At 40.2% G+C, this 6,801-nt stretch overlaps 1 protein-coding gene across 2 annotated transcripts in view; it reads left to right on the top strand.

Annotated features, from left to right (window-relative positions):
• CFAP92 (cilia and flagella associated protein 92 (putative)) overlaps positions 1-6,801 on the top strand; it is a 75,518-nt gene that overhangs the window by 58,485 nt on the left and 10,232 nt on the right. The gene's annotated exons all lie outside the window — the stretch shown is intronic.

Raw genomic sequence — 6,801 nt, 5'->3', positions numbered from 1 at the left:
GGTGGTGCTGAATTCTCTGAGCTTTTGCTTGTCTGTAAAGCTTTTGATTTCTCCCTCGAATCTGAATGAGATCCTTGGTAGAGTAATCTTGGTTTTAGGTTCTTCCCTTTCATCACTTTAAGTATATCATGCCACTCCCTTCTGGCTTGTTAGAGTTTCTGCTGAGAAATCAGTTGTTAACCTTATGGCAGTTCCCTTGTATGTTATTTTTCGTTTTTCCGTTGCTTTCAATAATTTTTCTTTGTCTTTAAGTTTTGCCAGTTTGATTACTGTGTGTTTCGGCATGTCTCTCCTTGGGTTTCTCCCGTATGGGACTCACTGTGCTTCCTGGACTTGGGTGACTATTTCCTTTCCCATGTTAGGGAAGTTTTCGACTATAATCTCTTCAAATATTTTCTCTGGTCCTTTCTCTCTCTCTTCTCCTTCTGGGACCCCTATAATGTGAATGTTGTTACGTTTAATGTTGTCCCAGAGGTCTCTTAGGCTATCTTCATTTCTTTTCATTCTTTTTTCTTTAGTCTGTTCTGCAGCAGTGAATTTCACTATTCTGTCTTCCAGGTCACTTATCCATTCTTCTGCCTCACTTATTCTGCTATTGATTCCTTCTAGTGTAGTTTTCATTTCAGTTATTGTATTGTTCAGCTCTGTTTGTTTGTTCTTTAATGCTTCTAGGTCTTTGTTAAACATTTCTTGCATCTTCTCGATCTCTGCCTCCATTCTTTTTCCGAGGTCCTGGATCATCTTCACTATCATGTTCCTGAATTCTTTTTCTGAAAGGTTGCCTATCTCCACTTCATTTAGTTGTTTTTTGGGGGGTTTTATCTTCTTCGTTTATCTGGTATATAGCCCTCTGCCTTTTCATCTTGTCTGTCTTTCTGTGAATGTGGTGTTTGTTCCACGGGCTGCAGGATTATAGTTCTTCTTGCTTCTGCTCTGGTTTGCAGTTTTAAAAGGTTGGTTGTTTTTTTTACATCCCCTTTCTGATATTTTGTTATTGGTGTAAAGAAATGCTAACAATTTGGTTTTTTTGTTTTTTGTTTTTTTTTTGCTGTATGCGGGCCTCTCACTGTTGTGGCCTCTCCCGCTGTGGAGCACAGGCTCCGGACGCGCAGGCTCAGTGGACATGCCTCACGGGCCCAGCCGCTCCACGGCATGTGGGATCTTCCCGGACCGGGGCATGAACCTGTGTCCCCTGCATAGGCAGGCAGACTCTCAACCACTGTGCCACGAGGGAAGCCCGCCACCAATTTCTGTATGTTAATCTTGTATCCTACTACCTTGTTGAATTAATTTATCAGTTCTAGTTGTTTTTGTGTGGTGTCTTCAGGGTTTTCTATATATAGTATCATATCATGTACATATAATGACTGTTTTACCTCTTCCCTTCCAATTTGGATACCTTTAATTTCTTTTTCCTATCTGATTGCTGTGGTTAGGACTTTCAGTAGTATGTTGAAGTGAAGTGGTGAGAGTAGGCATCCTTGTCTTGTTCCAGATTTTAGGGGGAGGCTTTCAACTTTTCACTTTTGAGCATTATATTGGCTGTGGGTTTGTCATAAATAGCTTTTACTATTTTGAGATATGTTCCCTCTATACCCACCGTGGTAAGAGTTTTTTTCGTGAATGGATGTTGAATTTTGTCAAATGCTTTTTCTGCATGTATTGAGATGATCATGTGGTTTTTGTCTTTTCTTTTGTTGATGTGGTGTTCTTGTCAAGGTATTTTTTGTCTTTTCTTTTGTTGTGGTGGTGTATCAGATTGATTGATTTGTGTATACTGAACCATCCTTGTGAACTTGGGATGAATCCCTCTTGGTCATGGCGTATGATCGTTTTTACGTGTTGTTAGATCTGGTTTGTAAATATTTTGTTGAGAATTTTTGCATCTATATTCATCAAGGATATTGGCCTGTAATTTTCTTTTTTTGGTGGTATCTTTGTCTGGTTTTGGTATCAGGGTGATTGTGGTTTCACAGAATGTCTTTGGGAGTGTTCCCTCCTCTTCAGTCTTTTGGAAGAGTTTGAGAAGAATCTGTGTAAGGTCTTCTTTGTATGCTTGGTAGAATTCGCCTGTGAAGCCATGTGATCCTGGACTTCTGTTTGTAGGAAGTTTTTTATTACAGGTTTGATTTCACTTCTAGTGATTTGTCTGTAGAAATTACCTATTTCTTCTTGATTAAATTTTGGTGGGCTGTATGTTTCTAGACAATTCCATTTCTTCTAGGTTGTCAAATTTGTTGGCATATAATTGTTCATAGTATTCTCTCATGGTTTTTTGTATTTCTGTGGGATCAGTTGAGATTTTTCCTTTTTCCTTTTTTATTTTGTTTATTTGGATTCTCTCTCTCCTTGGTGAGCCTGGCTAGAGGTTTGTCAATTTTGTTTACCCTTTCAAAGAACCAGCTTTTGGTTTTGTTGATTTTTTTTCTATTTAAAAAAAAATCTCTACTTTATTTCCTACCTGATCTCTATTATTTCCTTCCTTCTGCTGACTTTAGGTTTTGTTTGTTCTTCTTTGTCTAATTCTTTTAGATGGTAGGTTAGGTTGTTCATTTGAGATTTTTCTTGTTGTTGATGAAGGCCTGTATTGCTATGAACTTTACTCTAAGAACTTCTTTTGCTGTGTCCCATAGATTTTGTATGGTTGTGTTTTCATTGTCCAGGAAGGTGGTGGCTGGGGCTCTCGACCACTCCTGGCGCCTGGGCAGGTGCGTCAGTGGCCCATGACCAGTCTTGTTCAGGAGGGAGTTGGTGGAGGCTCACAACCACTCCTGGGTTCTGGGCAGGAGTTGGTGCAGTCCCTCAACCACTCCTAGGGTCTGGGAGGATTTTAGTGGCGGATTGTGACCACTCCTGGCACCAGGGTGGATGGTGGTAGAGGTCTGTAACTGCCCCTGGAGCCTGGGCAGGCAGTGTCTTGCCCTCTGGGAGCACACATACATGGAAAAAAGGCTACAGTCTAGGTCCCACCTCTCCCCTCCTACACCACCCAAACAATGCTGACTGGCCTCTGAGGCAGCTCAGGCTTCCTCCGCTTATACCCCCAGCCGTGGTGGCACCGGATTCATCCCCCCGCCCCCCAGTCTGTCTCTACACAGACAACCCCAGTCCTCTCCCTGGTTCTGATCTCTGGAGCCGAAGTTCCAGCACCCAGCCCCTGCCAGCACTGGGGATGCACATGTCAGGCTGGTGAGTGCAGGTCTCCTTCTGCTCTGGCTGCCACGAACTGACTGCTGCATTCTGCTCAGAGGCTCTGAAGCTCCCCTTCTCTCCTGGCAGATCTCCCTGCCGGTGAGGGGGCTTCCCAGGGTGCACGAACCTTACCTCTTTCACAGCCCCCTCCCAGGGGTGCAGGTCCCATCCGGATACCTTTCTCACTTTCTTTTTCATTTTTCCTACCTGGTTACATGGAGATTTTCTTGCCCTTACAGCAGTCTGAAGTCTTCTGCCAGTGTTCAGTAGATATTCTGTGAGAATCGTTCCACATGTAGATGTATTTTTGTTGTAGATGTGGGAGAGAGCGAGCTTTGTGTCCTACTACTCTGCCATCTTGATCAGTCTCGTGTTTTCTGTTAGCAATTAACATCCTTTCTTTTCAACTGAAAGAAGCCCCTTTAACATTTTTATAAGGCCAGTTTAGTGGTGATGAACTCTGTTCGTTTTTCTTATCTGGAAAACTCTTTTATCTCTCCTTCAATTCTGAATGATAACTGCCAGGTAGAGTATTCTTTGTTGGAAGGTTTCTTCTTTTGGCACTTTGAATATATAGTGCCATTCCCTTCTGGCCTACAAAGTGTCTGCTTAAAAATCTGCTGAGAGTCTTATGGGAGTTACCTTGTGTGTAACAAGTTGTTTTTCTCTTGCTGCTTTTAAGCTTCTCTCCTTGTCTTTAACTTTTGACCTTTTAATTATAATGTGTCTTGGTGTGGGGTCTCTGGGCTCATCTTATTTGGAATTCTGTTTCAATGTGGCCGGTTTCTCTCTTGCCCTATGTGAAGGGGTCATTCAGCTAGTTTTTAGTTTTAGTTTTTGTATTTTTCCCCCCAGAGGAAATTGTTCCATATGTAGCTGTAGATTTGGGGTGTCCTTGGGAGGAGGATCTTCCTCCATCACCATCTTGAACTGGAACCTAGGTTGAGTTTTTGTTTCGTTGCATTTAGCCTACATATATCCAATAGCTACAGCATCATTTGTTGAATTCCTTTTGCATCTTTATAAAAAATCGGTTGGTCATAATTGTATGGATCTCTTTCTGGGTTCTCAATTCTGTTCCATCGATTTCTGTGTCTGTCCCTTCACCAGTACTACAAAGTCTTGATTACCGTAGCTATATAATCAAAGTCAGGCCACTTTATTCTCTTTCAAAATTGTTTTTGTTGTTCTAGATCCTTTGCCTTTTCATATAAATTTTACAATATGCTGTATGTATCTACAAAACATCTTTCTAGAATGTTGATAGAAATTATGCTAAACCTATGTATCGTTTGAAGAGAACTATTTGAGCCTTCCAATCCATGAATATGGTATGTTTCTCCACTTATTTAGATTTTTAAAAATTTCTTTCATCAGCATATTCAGCATACAAGTCCTGTACGTATTTGGTAGATTTATGTCTAAGTATTTTATTTTTTGAGTGATTTTTAAATGGTTCTGTATTTTTAAATTTCAGTTTCCAGCTGTGCATTGCTTGTGTATAGAAATGTAACTGATTTTTCTATGTTGATTCTACAGCCTTGCTAAACTCACTTATTGGTTTGAGGAGTTCTGTTCGTTTGATTGATTGTTTTTTGTAGGTTCCTTGGGATTTTCTACACTGACCAAGATGTCATCTGCAAATAGCAATAGTTTAATTCCTTTCTTTACAGTCTGTATATCTTCATTTCCTTAGTGTGCTAGCTAAGACTTGAAGTACTATTTTATATAAGAGTTGTCACATCCTTGCCTTGTTTCTGGTCTTTGGTGGAAGGCAGTCTTTCCCCATTACGTGTAGGTTTTTTGTAGATGTCCTTTATCAACTTGAGGAAGTTCCACTTTATTCCTTATTCGCCGAGAGTTTCCTAATTTGCTGGCTCACACAGTTCACAAAAATCAATCCCAGACAGAGTAAAAGCTTATTTGAAATGATTATGGACTCACAATAAGTTACAGAAATCAGAGAGAGGTTCCAGGTACCCCAACACCCTGTCTCCCCCAGTGGAGATATCTGACATATTGATGGATGCAGTACAGTTAACTAGACCGCAGTTGTCTGTTCTTACTCAGGTTTCACCAGAAATACCTTGTTGTTCATTTTATTTTTCAGATTCCACACATAAGTGAGAACATACAGTATTTATCTTTCTCTGTTTGACTTATTTTACTAAGTTTAATACCTTCCAAGGTCCATCCGTGTTGTTGCAAATGGCAAAATTTCATCCTCTTTAATGGCAGAGCAACAGCCCACTGTATCTATATATCGCGTCTTCTTTATCCATTCATCTGCTGATGGGCACTTAGGTTGCTTACATATCTTGGCTGTTGTAAATTGGGGTGCACATATCTTTTCAAAGTATTGTTTTCATTTTCTTTCGATACATACCCAGGAGTGGAATTGTTGCATCATATGGTAGTTCTATTTTTAATTTGTTGAGGAATCTCCATACTGTTTTCCATAGTGGCCGCACCAGTTTACATTCCCACCAAGAGTGTAGGAGGGCTCCCTTTTCTTCACATCCTCACCAGCACTTTATTTCTTGTCTTTTTGATGATAGCCATTCTGTGAGGTGACACGTCATTGTGGTTTTGATTTACATTTCCCTAATAATTAGTAATATTGAACATCTTTTCATGTACCTGTTGGCCATCTGTATGTCTTCTTTGGAAAAATGCCTATTCAGGTCTTCTGCCCATTTACTAATTGGGTTGTTTGTTTTTTTAACACTGAGTTGTAGGAGTTCTTTATATATTTTAGATATTAACCCCATATCACATATCATGTGCCAATGTTCTCTCATTCAGTAGGTTGCCTTTACATTTTGTTGACGGTTTCCTTTGCGGTGCAAAAGCTTTTAAGTTTGATTAGGTCCCATTTGATTGTTTTTGCTTTTGTTTCCCTTGCCTGAGGAGACAGATCCAAAAAATTATTGCTAAGACCTGTGTCAAAGAACGTATTGCCTATGTTTTCTTCTAAGAGTTTTACAGTTTCAGGTCTTATATTTAGGTCTGTAATCCATTTTGAGTTTATTTTATATATGGTATGAGAAAATGTTCTAATTTCTTTCTTTCACACGTAGCTGTCTAGTTTTCCCAGCACCACTTATGGAAGAGACTGTCTTTGCCTCGTTGTATGTTCTCACCTTTCTTGCAGAAGAAAAATCTATTTTTAAAAAGTTGAATTGTAAAGATTTTAGATAGTACTATAGGAGGACATATTCCTGACCTCAGAATAAAGAAAGACTTCTTGAGTAAGACAGAAGTAGAAAAAATAAAGGAAAAAAAATGACAGGTTTGGCTATATTAAAATTAGTAGCTTCTGTTCACCCAGAGACCATGAAAATTGCGAAAAGAAAAGCCGCAAACTGAGAAAAAAGTATTTGCAATGTATGGAGCTAGTATTCTGAGAGTACAGAAACGCCTGTGAATGAATGAGGAAACAGTAAAAACATCCCAGTGGAAGAATGGGCAGAAGACTTGAACAGGGACCGCCCCCCCAAAGGGGAACCACCTCCACCCCAACACACAGACTCAGGGTGGGATGCACAGGCTCCGTGCGGATTCACTGGGTTCAGGAAGGTGGAGGAACCTGAGCCCAACACAGCGGGT

This window comes from Neophocaena asiaeorientalis, unplaced genomic scaffold (assembly GCF_003031525.2).
Source record: "Neophocaena asiaeorientalis asiaeorientalis breed wild unplaced genomic scaffold, Neophocaena_asiaeorientalis_V1.1 scaffold433, whole genome shotgun sequence".
Taxonomy (NCBI): Eukaryota; Metazoa; Chordata; class Mammalia; order Artiodactyla; family Phocoenidae; genus Neophocaena; species Neophocaena asiaeorientalis.
This window is presented reverse-complemented; position numbering and strand designations above follow the sequence as displayed.